Here is a 12,147-nt window from a genome sequence, read left to right on the forward strand (position 1 = left end):
CACATCCCCAGAGGATGCTGCAGGTAAGCAGGAGAAGCCAGTTGCCTTTCCCCACTCTGAGAAAATGGAATTCAAGAGACCTGAGTGAATCCCAAGCAGGAGGCAGGAATCTGGATTTGCCTTTTTCTGGACAATGCCCACTCGAGATCCCAGCAGCTCTTGGTGCCTGTCCCACCAGCGCATCCCTGCGAGCTTCCGGGGGGTCCTGCAGGACGGCCACACCACAGGGTCCCTTGTCCCCAGAGACAGGACAGGGGGACACCTCCCTTCTCCTTTGCTGGCTGCCAGAGGCGAGGCACAGGCAGGGAGGAGGCTGCCCTCCCTCCCCTCAGCCTAGAGCCTCTCCTCTGACCAGGAGGAGCAGAGAGCGGGCGGTCGCTCTCCCAGGCACACTTCAGGCCAGTGAGGAGTACAGCCGAGTGCTCAACAGGCTCTGGAAATAAGCGGAAGTCAAATAAGTTTGCCACTCTTTGTCCCCCTTTCAATATCTAGCTTTGATCAAAATCCTTGGATACTCAAGTGGTTGTTGACTTAATGTAGTAATGAGACATAGCCTTAAGTGAGGCCATTTCCGTGCCCATTCAGGCTCTCTGAGAGCAAGGGATGCAGGAGGAAAAGCCTCTCCTGGTCTCTGGGAGCTGCAGCAGAGCCCAGAGCAGAGGCCTGGCTCTGGCTCCCAGGAGAGGCAGCAGGAAGGCCTGGTGGCCACAGCTACACGAGGCACACTTCAACGTCCTTTTTGTGCAACACAGCCTCGCTGGCATGGTGCTGGGTGACACCAAGAAATCCACTGAAAACACCTCCTCCAAAAGCTGCAGCAGGTGGCCAGCTCCAGTGGACACCAGACAGCATTGTCACCATTGCCTCCTCCTGGAGACCACTGGGGAAGAGGGTGGCACCATCCCAAGGACGTGGACTGGACGATCCTAAAGGGATCATAAAGGGTTCTGCGATTCCCTGGCGCAGGCTATCGACCTGAGCAAGGCAGCAGGGAGGGAAGAGCCCAGGAGCCCTGAGAAAAGTTAAAAATTCTCCAGGTGACGGGGAGCAGCTCAGCCAATTAGGATTTTAATTCCCCTCGTTATGCACAGCCAGTCAATAAATTCTGCACCAAGCAGCTGCTCTAATTCTTAAGCCCATTAAGCCCTACATCTGATAGGCGGGCGGGAGGGGCTGCCAAGGGGCACAGACGGTGCTCCTCGAGATATGAAACATTTCCTCTTGTGCATCTGGGTCACCCCACCCAGCCCCACTCCGAACGGGTATTTTATGGAGGCAGCGAGCAAGAATTTATATAAATATCCTGCCAGAGACACACACACACCACATATGGAGAGAATAAAGAGGTGACTGCATGAGGGAGCGCTGGTGCTGCAATGGAGCAGGAGAGCAGAGCTGGAGGGGAGACTCTGGGATGGAGCAGCAGGATTTGGGTGTCTGAAAACAGAGGGAGATGGTCCCAAAGACCTGGGCAAGCAGCCAAGAGGGAAGAAAAGCAGGATCAGAGATGCAAGGAGGAAGAAAACCCCTGGAGCAGCATGGCAAGCCCGGAGAGGGCTGGCTGCCTCTGAGGTGGGAGGAGGCCAGGAGCCACAAGAACAATTGCTGGATGGAAGGGGCAGATGGCTGGATTGGAGGTATTCCCCCCACTGCAGAGATGAAAGGCAGGAGAGAAAAGGGAATACACTGGGAGTGGAAAAGCCTTTGGCAGCCAAGACGGTTTTGCTTGTTAATTGGCAACAAGCTAACACATTAATTACAAGCTAACACATTAATTACAAAGTTACTGGATGGTCAGGAAAAACACTGGCAGCGGAGCAATTCGCATTCCTCCGGAGACTGAACAGAGCCTGCTCTAGGCATGCTGCCTCTGCCCACCCACATCCAGGATCTGAGCACCCCAAGGCCCCAGAGCCAGGCAGAACATGAACAGGGATTAAAAACCATCCCACCTTCAGCTGAGATCTCACTCATCTCAGATTAGTGTGAAAGATTAATTGCAGGACATGTGCATCCAGACAAAATTTAATTTATTCTCTTTTCATCCCTTAGACACAAATTTGACAATAAGCTGCCCACTGCACATCAGGAAAACACCAGCCCTACAAGGCACTGCTCTCCCTGTCAGCTCCACAGGGCCCTGGATGAGAGAGCAGCCCTTAAGCCTTGATCAAGGCAAGGGGCATAAATGAAAGTTTGCCCTCCACTGATCTCAAATGGAAGAATATTTCGCTTTTCCCTGAACCTCCCAGCAGCTGGAAGCTTGGCGCACTTTGGTTTGGATTCAAAATCTTCTTCCTGGAAGGAGCTTATGGGTTCCAAAGCACCAGCATTAGGAAGAAATTATTCCCTGTGAGGGTGGTGAGGCAGTGGCGGAGTTTTCCCAGAGAAGCCCCATGTGTTTATTGCAACTCCTGCAAACAGCACTAATAAGTTTGCTAATAATGGCACAGATCAGTGGCTGCTGCTGGTAAATTAATTAGGAACGGCATCACTGTGCTCTGATTAGTTGCCATCCTTCCACCTTGTAATTTTGTCACCAGCTCACATTTCAAACGCCACTAGAAGCCCACTCGAGCAAGCCCATCCAGAAGGGGGGACCTGCAGTGTTGGGCACATGCTCAGAACTGAGAGAAAATGGCTTGAAAACCTTCAGAGCTTGTCAAGGCCAGTTTATTCAAGGTAATTAATCTGTCGTTTTGAGAGCATTATGTATTTCCTGCACAAGCCAGCTGACAACACGAGGCTGCTGCAGAAGCATCTCAGTGTAGCGGGCCCCAAGAAGCTCAGGGATCAGCCTTTCCCCTCCCAAAGCACAGCTTCAGCTGGAAATTCATCATTACGTGGATTGGCTTCTCTCCCTTGCCTGCTGGGGTTTGAACTCAAGGCTCTCTGTTTCCTCGCAGCTGTGAGCACCAGGAATTAAGTGTAAGTTTTAATTCCAAAGCCCACTGAACACTCCAAATCCAAGGAATGCACCTCAAAGGCCTGTGGCTGCAGGGACAGGAGCCAATACTCCAGATCTAGAACTGCATCCCTCACCACCTTAGCTGTGGCAGCAACACAGATGGGGGCACAGAAATCTTTCTGTCACTTCTGAGTTAATAATTTAGCAGGAAATAGGGTTCCTGCCGGTCATTAGTATTAATTATTCTGCAATGCCCTGCCCCTGAGGAGAGACTGAGGACACTGTGACACACCCAGTGATGCACTGATGTACCTGCCTGCCCACCTGCAGCAGAGAGAATTTTAATTGAGTGGAACCAGAACAGCCTTCTGAGGTTCTGGGGGAACAGGCAGCAAGCCCTGCCAGGGCTGTTCAGATGCTCCGTGGCGCAATCCCTGGGTGCTGCCACGGCAAATGGAGATCAAAAGCAACAATAGTCTGCAATCAAGGATATCTGCATAATAGCTTTCCTGAAGGATGTTTGTGCAGGTGAGCGAGGAGTAAAGCATTGTTTCATCAAATGGTAATTTCCTTGTATCGCAGACAATGAATCCCATTCGCTTGCCGGGGTATAATTCAATTAAAGGGGAGAACCCCACGCCAGGCAATGAAATCTATCGGTTTGACTGCCATGCTGCAAATCACACCAAGCAAGAAAATGGCGTTTGGTCCTGACATCATGATTTATTTCCTACTCAGTATCTTATAATTCTTACAAGATAAGCCAGGGCAAGAAATTATCACGTGTGCGTGGGGGTCGTGCCTGATCCTCTTTATTTTCCCTTCCCAACTGCAGGACTGTGTGTTTCAGCCTTATCTTTGAAGAGGCCAGTAAAATAAATGGAAATATTTCACAGAGACCAAGCAACCCTTGCTCTGCACCCATGGCTGGCTCAGGCATCTCCAACATCCAGCCACGTCCAGCATGGGACCAGAGAGCCCCACTGCTTCTCTTCCCCCAGCCCACTGCCCTTTCCTCAGGAGGGTAGAGAGGAAGGAATGCTTTGCTCCATGGAGAACTCTCTCCTCTCTCCCACCACAGGGAGAGTCCCCAGCAGCTTGGGAGTGACAGGGGAAGGCTGTCAGCTGTCCTGGATGAGGCCCCAGCATGGAGCCCTGCCAAGGGGAGGCTCTCTGCCTGCCAGCCTAGGGACACTGCCCGTGCCCCAGCTGTGCCCAGCCCACCTCGCCTGCCCAGATTCTTCTCCCCTCCCTTGGCAGCTGCCTGTAAGGGCACCTCAGCACATCTCCTTGGCTACCAGCAGGAATGCCCGGGCAGGGGGACGTGCTGTGGGGCTGCTGCCCTCCTCAGTGAGCGTGTCAGGAGCCCTTTTCCATGGACAATCTGTGAATTCATTGTCCACCCAACGCAGCTCGGCTCTTGGGCTGCCCATGTCACAGCCACCCTTTGCACGGCACTGGGGGGAAGCTGTGGGCAGCGTTACCAGACACACTTGGCTTCCTTCAGAGAGACTTTTTTAGCTAATTGACCCTCCTCCTCCTTCTTTGCTTTCAGGATCTTAAAATCTTCCCCCTCTCACCCTCAGCGGAGCATCTTTTCCTCTCCTTGCCCACACTCCAAATTCCTGAGCACAGGTACACAGACATTCATTCCAGCCTGTCAGCAGGCAAGGAAAGCTAATTGAAGTATTGGTAGCACTGCTGGATGGCATTGCAATCCTCTGCAACTGGATCAGAAAGCTGTCTGGCCAAAAATAAGCGGTATTTGAATTTATTGTATTTTTATTGTATGCAGTTTGCCCCTTTACCACCACTCCCCATAACACCTCTATCACAAAAATGTCCCCACTCCATGGAAATCTCTTCTCCCAGACCTTCCTGAAGGGCTGTGTGTCCACACAAACCTGACCTCTCAGTGAAGGCTGTTTGCTCCCAAGTGCCCTAAAAACTGTGCTAACAATGGGTGTGAACAGACAGGCTGGGGAAGCTGCAGCAGAGGACAAGCCACCCAATGTGAGTCAGAGGAATAGATGGGTGACAGTCGCCTTGTGCTTTCCACTTCACCTGTTACCTGCCCATGCTTTTCCCTCTGGGAGACACGGTTGCACCGAGTCACTCCAAGTTCTACCCCTGAACCAAAAGTTAATCTGAGTCTGAGAACAAAAGCAGTGCTGTGTGTCCTTGCATGCCAAGGACTATGACTATTGAAAGGGTTCCTCACTACAGGCTTGTCACTGTCCCTGCTTTAATCTCCTCCTCTCTTCTGCTCCCTGCCTCCCTCCCGCTGCTCCAGAATGCTTGGCCAGGCCAGTAGGATGCTCTGGGTGAGCCCTGCTGGGGAGCCCACAGCCCCTTCAGCTCCCTAACAAGAGCATCACCTCCTGCCAGAGAAGAAACTCCCACCAAAAATAATTCTGATATCCAAACCCTGTTACGAACTGCTCTTTGACACAAACAGCCTCAGCAACCCCAGCAGATCCAAGCGTTGCTGCGGATCAGATGTGTTGTGCCTCCAAACACCTTTCTGAAATTCAGGTTTCCTTTTCCACAGAATTTATTGTGTTCATCTGCCGACAGAATACGGCAAAACCCGCAAACAGCCATTTTTAAGACACCCTGAGCATTTCAGGAGCCGGGGCAGGGATGTCACACACATTAACAGCTGGTGACAGCCCAGCGCTGTCACATTAGTCAGCGCTGCAGCAGACAAGCATTATTTGCCCATCAGCCTTGAAAGCTATCGCCACGACCTGGGAAAGAGACAGAGACAGGGAACACATGGCTTGGATGGAGTCACACAGAGCATCGTTATCGAAGTGAAAAACAGCTCGTTTCTAAAGCTGTTGGCGGTGGAATTCTAGGTTATCCAGGTTATCTCCCGGCCCGCACAAGGAAATCTTGGTGCAGCCATTATCTGAGAGCAAACTGGTTCTGTAGTTTGCAAAATTAATAATATTTAGCCCGCTAGTTTCCGTAGTAACCAGCCTGCCATCCCTCCCTGCCTGCCCGTGGCAAGGTCTCTGAAGCATTTCACATAGCACTTATCCATTTTCTTGCTCTCACCTCGCTCTCACCTTTACTTTCAGCACAGAACGCAACACAATCCACCGCCACTAAAGACTAGGCTGAGAGTCAGATTAAAATTATCCCTGTTTGCCCTGACCTCTTTTCTCTGCAGGTGAGAGTGTCCCCATTCAGCAGCTAAATGAAGCAGAAATGATGGAGTGTTTGTTTTCCCTGACTTTTCCTCAGCTTGCCAGTAAATTTACAGCCACGAATATGAAGTGTTAATTTAATGTTCCCACTGAGCATCTCATTGTCAACAAAGGCTTCAAACCCTACGAGAGGAAAAGGTTAGCTCATGCAGAAAATGACCCTTATGGCTTGATTGCCTTCTGGTCCAGACTCGCTGCGAGCAGAAAGCGGAGGGCTTTGACTCGCAGCTTAATGCATTTGATGGCGATAAATGGGAGCTCTCTGCTCGGCGCAGGGACGGAATCACCTGTAATGCTCACTTATTTGTCTGCACACACAATCTCCACAGCCCCAAAGGGAAGTGGCCTCGTTGGGCCCCCCCAGCCCCTCCTCCCCCCCAAACTAATTTGACAGAACCAAAAAGTTAAACCCTTCATTATCCTCCAACTTCAGCGGAAGGGGCTTGCTGGCTGCAGATTACAACAGGACAAATTAGCAGTGGCGTGAAGCATGAAATTGCTTTCTTCACTTGGCGCTTCAAAACTTTGAGGCCTCGGCTCTGGTGACGTGCAGAAAAGAAAAAAGTTCTTCCAGGGAGGAGAAAGAAGGAAGGGAAGGAAGGAAGGGAAGGAAGGAAGAGAAAGAGAGAGAGAAAGAGAGAGAGAAAGAGAGAGAGAAAGAGAGAGAGAAAGAGAGAGAGAAAGAGAGAGAGAAAGAGAGAAAGAGAGAAAGAGAGAGAGAGAGAAAGAGAGAAAGAGAGAAAGAGAGAAAGAGAGAAAGAGAGAAAGAGAGAAAGAGAGAAAGAGAGAAAGAGAGAAAGAGAGAAAGAGAGAAAGAGAGAAAGAGAGAAAGAGAGAAAGAGAGAAAGAGAGAAAGAGAGAAAGAGAGAAAGAGAGAAAGAGAGAAAGAAAGAAAGAAAGAAAGAAAGAAAGAAAGAAAGAAAGAAAGAAAGAAAGAAAGAAAGAAAGAAAGAAAGAAAGAAAGAAAGAAAGAAAGAAAGAGGAGGGAGGGAGGGAAGGATAATCAAAAGCCTCTGTGGGCTTTTTGTGGCAGAATTATACATGCAGAAGGCTTCACTACCAGCACATTTAGTTACTTTGCCTGGAAAAAAGACCTTAATACTCACTGTAAGTAACATTTACAGAACTAACTTGTGGACCAGTTGGAGCAAGAGCCACAGCATGGTTTGTGCTACACTAACCCTGCTTGGGATCTTTAGGAGAAAAAAAAACCCTGATGGTGGTGTGGAACAGGACACAACAATTCAAAAGAGACTCAAATACCAGATTTTCTTTTTCTTACAGCTAAAACCAAACCTGGAAGCATGACAGAGATTATGACACATGCTAACGCACACACGGTGGGACTATTCGCTGGGAAATCAAGCAAAACCCTCTATTAGCAGCCAAAATGTTAAAAAAAATAAACACCCCAACCCCAGCCAGAAGCTATTGACTCAAAACCCACAAAAATGCTTTTCCACAAGCCTTTCTGAAAGCCCAGTAGCAGAGAGGATTTATTTGGGTGAAACCCTTTTTGCACTGCTGGCATTTGGACTTCCAAAGCCTGCCTGGAGTCAGAGGTATAGGTAGAAGAAAATGTCACCCACTGGCCCAGCAGTTTGCAGCCCATCTCTCAGTGCTTCCCAAGGCAGACAGGGATTTCAGAGGTCACAGCTGAAGCACTGGCATTTCATCAAGGACCTAAATTACACAAACGAGCCTCTAACTCACCCGGCTGGCTGTGCACCTGCTGGGAAGCAGCCCCTCGCATCCCACATGAACGCACCACTGAAATACCAACCCCAGGAAAGCCAGGGGAAGCCAACGGGGCTCACGGGGACGCGGAAGCATTCACAAATGCGGGAATTGAATTCCACAAGTGCCGTCTGAACAGAATTTCCTTCAGCAAGGAGCAGGCATGGGTGTCCCCGCGAGGAGCAGGAGTGTTTGCAGACACACAGCTGCTCCCAGGCCCCGATGTTTTATTCAGTGTGTGCTCAGCCATGCCAGGCTGGAGCTCCACGGGCTGCTCCCAGCCACGCCGCCTTTGGGAGCCATTTGCCGGTCACATTGTCAGTTAACAGGAGTCATTTTGAAAGCAGCAATTCAGTCTCTACAGTCCTTTCCTAACAGCATTTTCAGCCTGCAATTTGGATGATAGGAAAATTACAACCCTGCTGCACTATATTATGTGATATAAATGTTATTGCAATTAAGCCGATGAGGAGAAACCCCAGAAAACAAAGATGTGTCGTCGCTGCTTTCTCCGTGCTCTCTCCCCAGAAGCTGAGCAGTTATGGAAGGGCAGTGCAGGGGAAGAAGTCTTTCCATGAGCTGCAGGGGCTGCAGGACCATGGGAGCAGCACAAAGCCCCAAGGACATGCTGGGATTTCGGCCAACAAGTGATTTCCCTATGGCACACACGAGGGAGAGCTGCTCTGAGGAACAAGGTACGGCCAAAAGCAGTCCAGGCATCCAGGCATCCTTCTGGTGATGGAATAGGACATGGCAGGGCACTCTGGAGGGGATTTCCCACCAACTATGCAGAGATCTTCATTCCTCATCTCTTCAGCACCCACCCATAGTTTCCTTCTCCCAGCCCAAGCTCCAAAGGCCTCTGGAGCATTTTGATGTATCTGGAGGACATCAGCCCAGGTAGCATAGCATCACCTCACTGTGCAGAGCAGGAAAATGGCATTATAGGATACCTGTGCTGTGGGTGAGCCAGCCCCGTCCCAGGGTCACCTGCAGGCAGTGCTGCTGCTCAGGGACACAGCCTGTCCCAGACACCCAGCCAGCTCTGCAAAAACCTGGCACCTTCTCCACAAAGCCTCAGCTGGGCGCTGAGCAAATGTTTACTGACAGGAGCACCAGCCATAGTAAATGACTTTGATTTCACTGTTTCTGAAGAGGGAAAAAAAATAAAGCAAAAAAGGAGTCCTAGCACTCATCATTTACTCCAAGGTGCTGTAACCAGGTAGAAACTTGTCTTTTATATGCTGAACTGTGTCCATGAAAACACATTATCTTTAAGTGGGCACTGGAGGAACCACACTCAACATTGACTTCTTCATGCCATCGCTAACACTGGATACTTCAATCATTTGAAGGTTTAAGTGGAGATTAGCAGAGACCTCACCTGCATCTCTCTCTGGCAGTTCAGCATGTTTTGGGCATGCTCTGCAGCAGCAAAGCCCCTGAAAGGCAAAGCCCTGCAATCTGCAGAACAAGGTCTCTGTCACAAAATCAGAGCCTGGAGAGGCACATGCCAGATCCCGCTGCTCAGGCAGCTCCTAAAGGGTGCCCAGCCCTTCCCCACTTGGCTGCAGATCCCAAGCCCGGCCAGCACCTCAGCAGAAATCCTGTTTCCTCAGCAGTGGATGAGCTCAAACGCTTTAAGAAATATCCCAAGCAACTCTGCCACACAAGAGGCCTGAGAAACAAGACAGTTATTTCTTCCTTTTTATTCTTTTTTTTTGGGCTGCCAGGCCTGGACACTGGAGGATTCCAGAAACTGGCAATGGCATGTGGCTTCTTTGAACATCAGGAAACTGTGGAAAGCGCTGGTTCCCATGATTTTGGGTGGAAGATCTCCAGTCCTCCAGCAGACGGATCAAGCCCCTTGCTGGCAGGGAAGCCGGGGTGCCCGGAGCAGGGCACGGGGCTCAGGCCCTGCAGGCTGGATGCTCCCCAGCCCTGTGGAAACCCTCCTGGTCCTGCCCCTGCCCTGGCAGCGAGGGGACTGGCAGCCACACGTCCCTAATGGCCGGCTGGGATGTGCTGCCACGTCCGGCTGATTAGCTGTGGGTGATCCGAAATGTCAAACCATTATGTGCGACAGCCACCGCCACCGGCGCACAACGCCCTCCTAATCATGGCCTTGCTGGCTGTAAGTGGGAAAGGTGATGCTTAAAACACAGAGAGGAAATCAGCCTGAATTACTGAAACAAACCAGCAAACCCCTTTGTTCCTGTCAGCCTTTCCTAGGCTGGCGGAGGGCTCGTGTCCTCGCAAGGCGATTTGCAATATTCTAACTAAGATTAAGGGCATGAAAAGCCTCCTGTCCAACCCCTGCACCCAGGTACCTGCACACCTGCCCTGCTATGGGTCCATAACTCTGCTCTGTGAATGCTCCCACCCCTGGATGGCAGGAAAATCCTGCTGAAGGCAAGGGGGACAAAGCTCCTCACAGCACCTGCAGCCCATGGAATAAACACCTCCTGGTGCAGGGCAGGACGGGGGCAATCAGCTCCTCCTCACACCATTTGCTTCCAAATACAGCTCCTGTCCACATGTGCTCTCACTCCAGCACTCTGGAACAGGCAGCCTGAAAACACTCCTGGCCAAAACCAGACCCAAATGATGCCGCATTCAGCTACCGTCATGCTTGACACTTCTCATGATTTCTTGGGAAAATGTTAATTTGAAACATTTCTATACTCCACGCCAGTGCCACAGCAGGGAATAATCGCCCCATTTCAAGCTCAGAGCAAGGCTCAGATATAGGGAAATATTAAACAAGGATAAGAGCAAGAAACTGTTAAATGTCAAAAATATTTTACTGCCAGTTCAACAACAAAGTCTGGAGGAGATAAGTCTGTGTGTGTACTAATGTTATATAAAAAAGTGATTATTCAGCCCTGGGAACAGAGCTATTGATTCCAGTAACAAAGGGCACTATATAGACTACAGTGGGTTTGCTCTTTTTAGCCTGGGAAAATTGATTTTCTTAAACTTTCCCTTGAACCTGCAGTAGGGTTTAATCTGAACCTAAAGGAGCCTTTTAAGAACTCCCATAAATTAAAATGATATCTCTTCATTTGGCACATTTTGGGTTCCTGCTGTTCCAGCAGAACCACGAGAAACGCTGGAGAAAGAGGTGGGAGGAAGTGATAAGAGCATTTTGTGACAGCTTCCCTGCACGTTTGTTTCCACACACTAGAAATAACATGTAAACATTTAGATGTTTGTTTCTATACATTAGAAACAATATGAAAACACTGAAAGTGACAATGGGTGAAGGTGTGAGCCCCTCACACCCAATTCTGTGACCATGGGTGAAGGTGTGACCCCTCACACCCCATCTCTGTGACCATGGGCGAGAGTGTGAGCCCCTCACACCCATCTCCATGACCATGGGTGAAGGCGTGAACACCCCACACCCCATCTCATCTCTGTGGCCATGGGTGAGGGTGTGACCCCTCACACCCATCTCTGTGATCCTAAATGAAGGTGTGACCCCTCACACACCCATCTCTCTGATCCTAAATGAAGGTGTGAGCCCCTCACACCCCATCTCTATGACCTTGGGTGAAGGTGTGAGCACTGCACACACCCCATCTCTGTGTCACTGGGTCCAGGGAGATGTGACCCCTCCCAGAGCCCCTCTCTGTGTCCCTGGGCCCCGTGGAGGTGTCCCCCTGCCAGGTCACACCATCCCCTGCCCCACACCCATGGTGTGCCCTGTTTACAGCTCCCGCACACCGTCTCCTTTGTGGCCCCACTGAAAACCCGCAGTGTGCAGCACACCACTGTACATTTACGCTCTTGTTTTCCCCCCAGTGAGGCAGTAAATGACCTTTTATTCAAACAACAATTCCTAAAACAAAACCAAAAGCCAGCCCCTGGTCAGATGTGCGCGCGGCGAGGCAGGGTTTGTTATTTAAGCGGCAGCCAGACTGTGTGCTATGCAAACAAACCCCACGCTCTGTTCTCCCAACCTCCTGCTGACTTTGCAACTAATTTTGTTAGCGAGGAGAACACACTGAGCCTGACATCAATGCAGCAAAGAGCCCCGAGACGTTTGTTCGTAACTTTGTAACAAACATTGATCAATAGATTTTTGCCCGCGTGGGGAGGGAAAAGCCCACAAACAAAACAAAACACATATGGGGAGATTTTTTTTTTTAATGGCACAAAGGGCAATTAGGAACCCAACCTTCCAGTGAAATGAGATTCCTTACAGTCCTCTGTGCTTTTAAGTCTTCCCCTTATGCTCAATGGAAGCAAAATCTACTGCCAAGCCTACAAAGGAGGAAAAAA

The 12,147-nt window shown here is 50.2% G+C and overlaps 1 long non-coding RNA gene across 1 annotated transcript in view; it reads right to left on the bottom strand.

Annotated features, from left to right (window-relative positions):
* LOC118685299 (uncharacterized) overlaps nt 1-12,147 on the bottom strand; it is a 58,954-nt gene that overhangs the window by 30,461 nt on the left and 16,346 nt on the right. The gene's annotated exons all lie outside the window — the stretch shown is intronic.

Source organism: Molothrus ater, chromosome 3 (genome assembly GCF_012460135.2).
Source record: "Molothrus ater isolate BHLD 08-10-18 breed brown headed cowbird chromosome 3, BPBGC_Mater_1.1, whole genome shotgun sequence".
Taxonomy (NCBI): Eukaryota; Metazoa; Chordata; class Aves; order Passeriformes; family Icteridae; genus Molothrus; species Molothrus ater.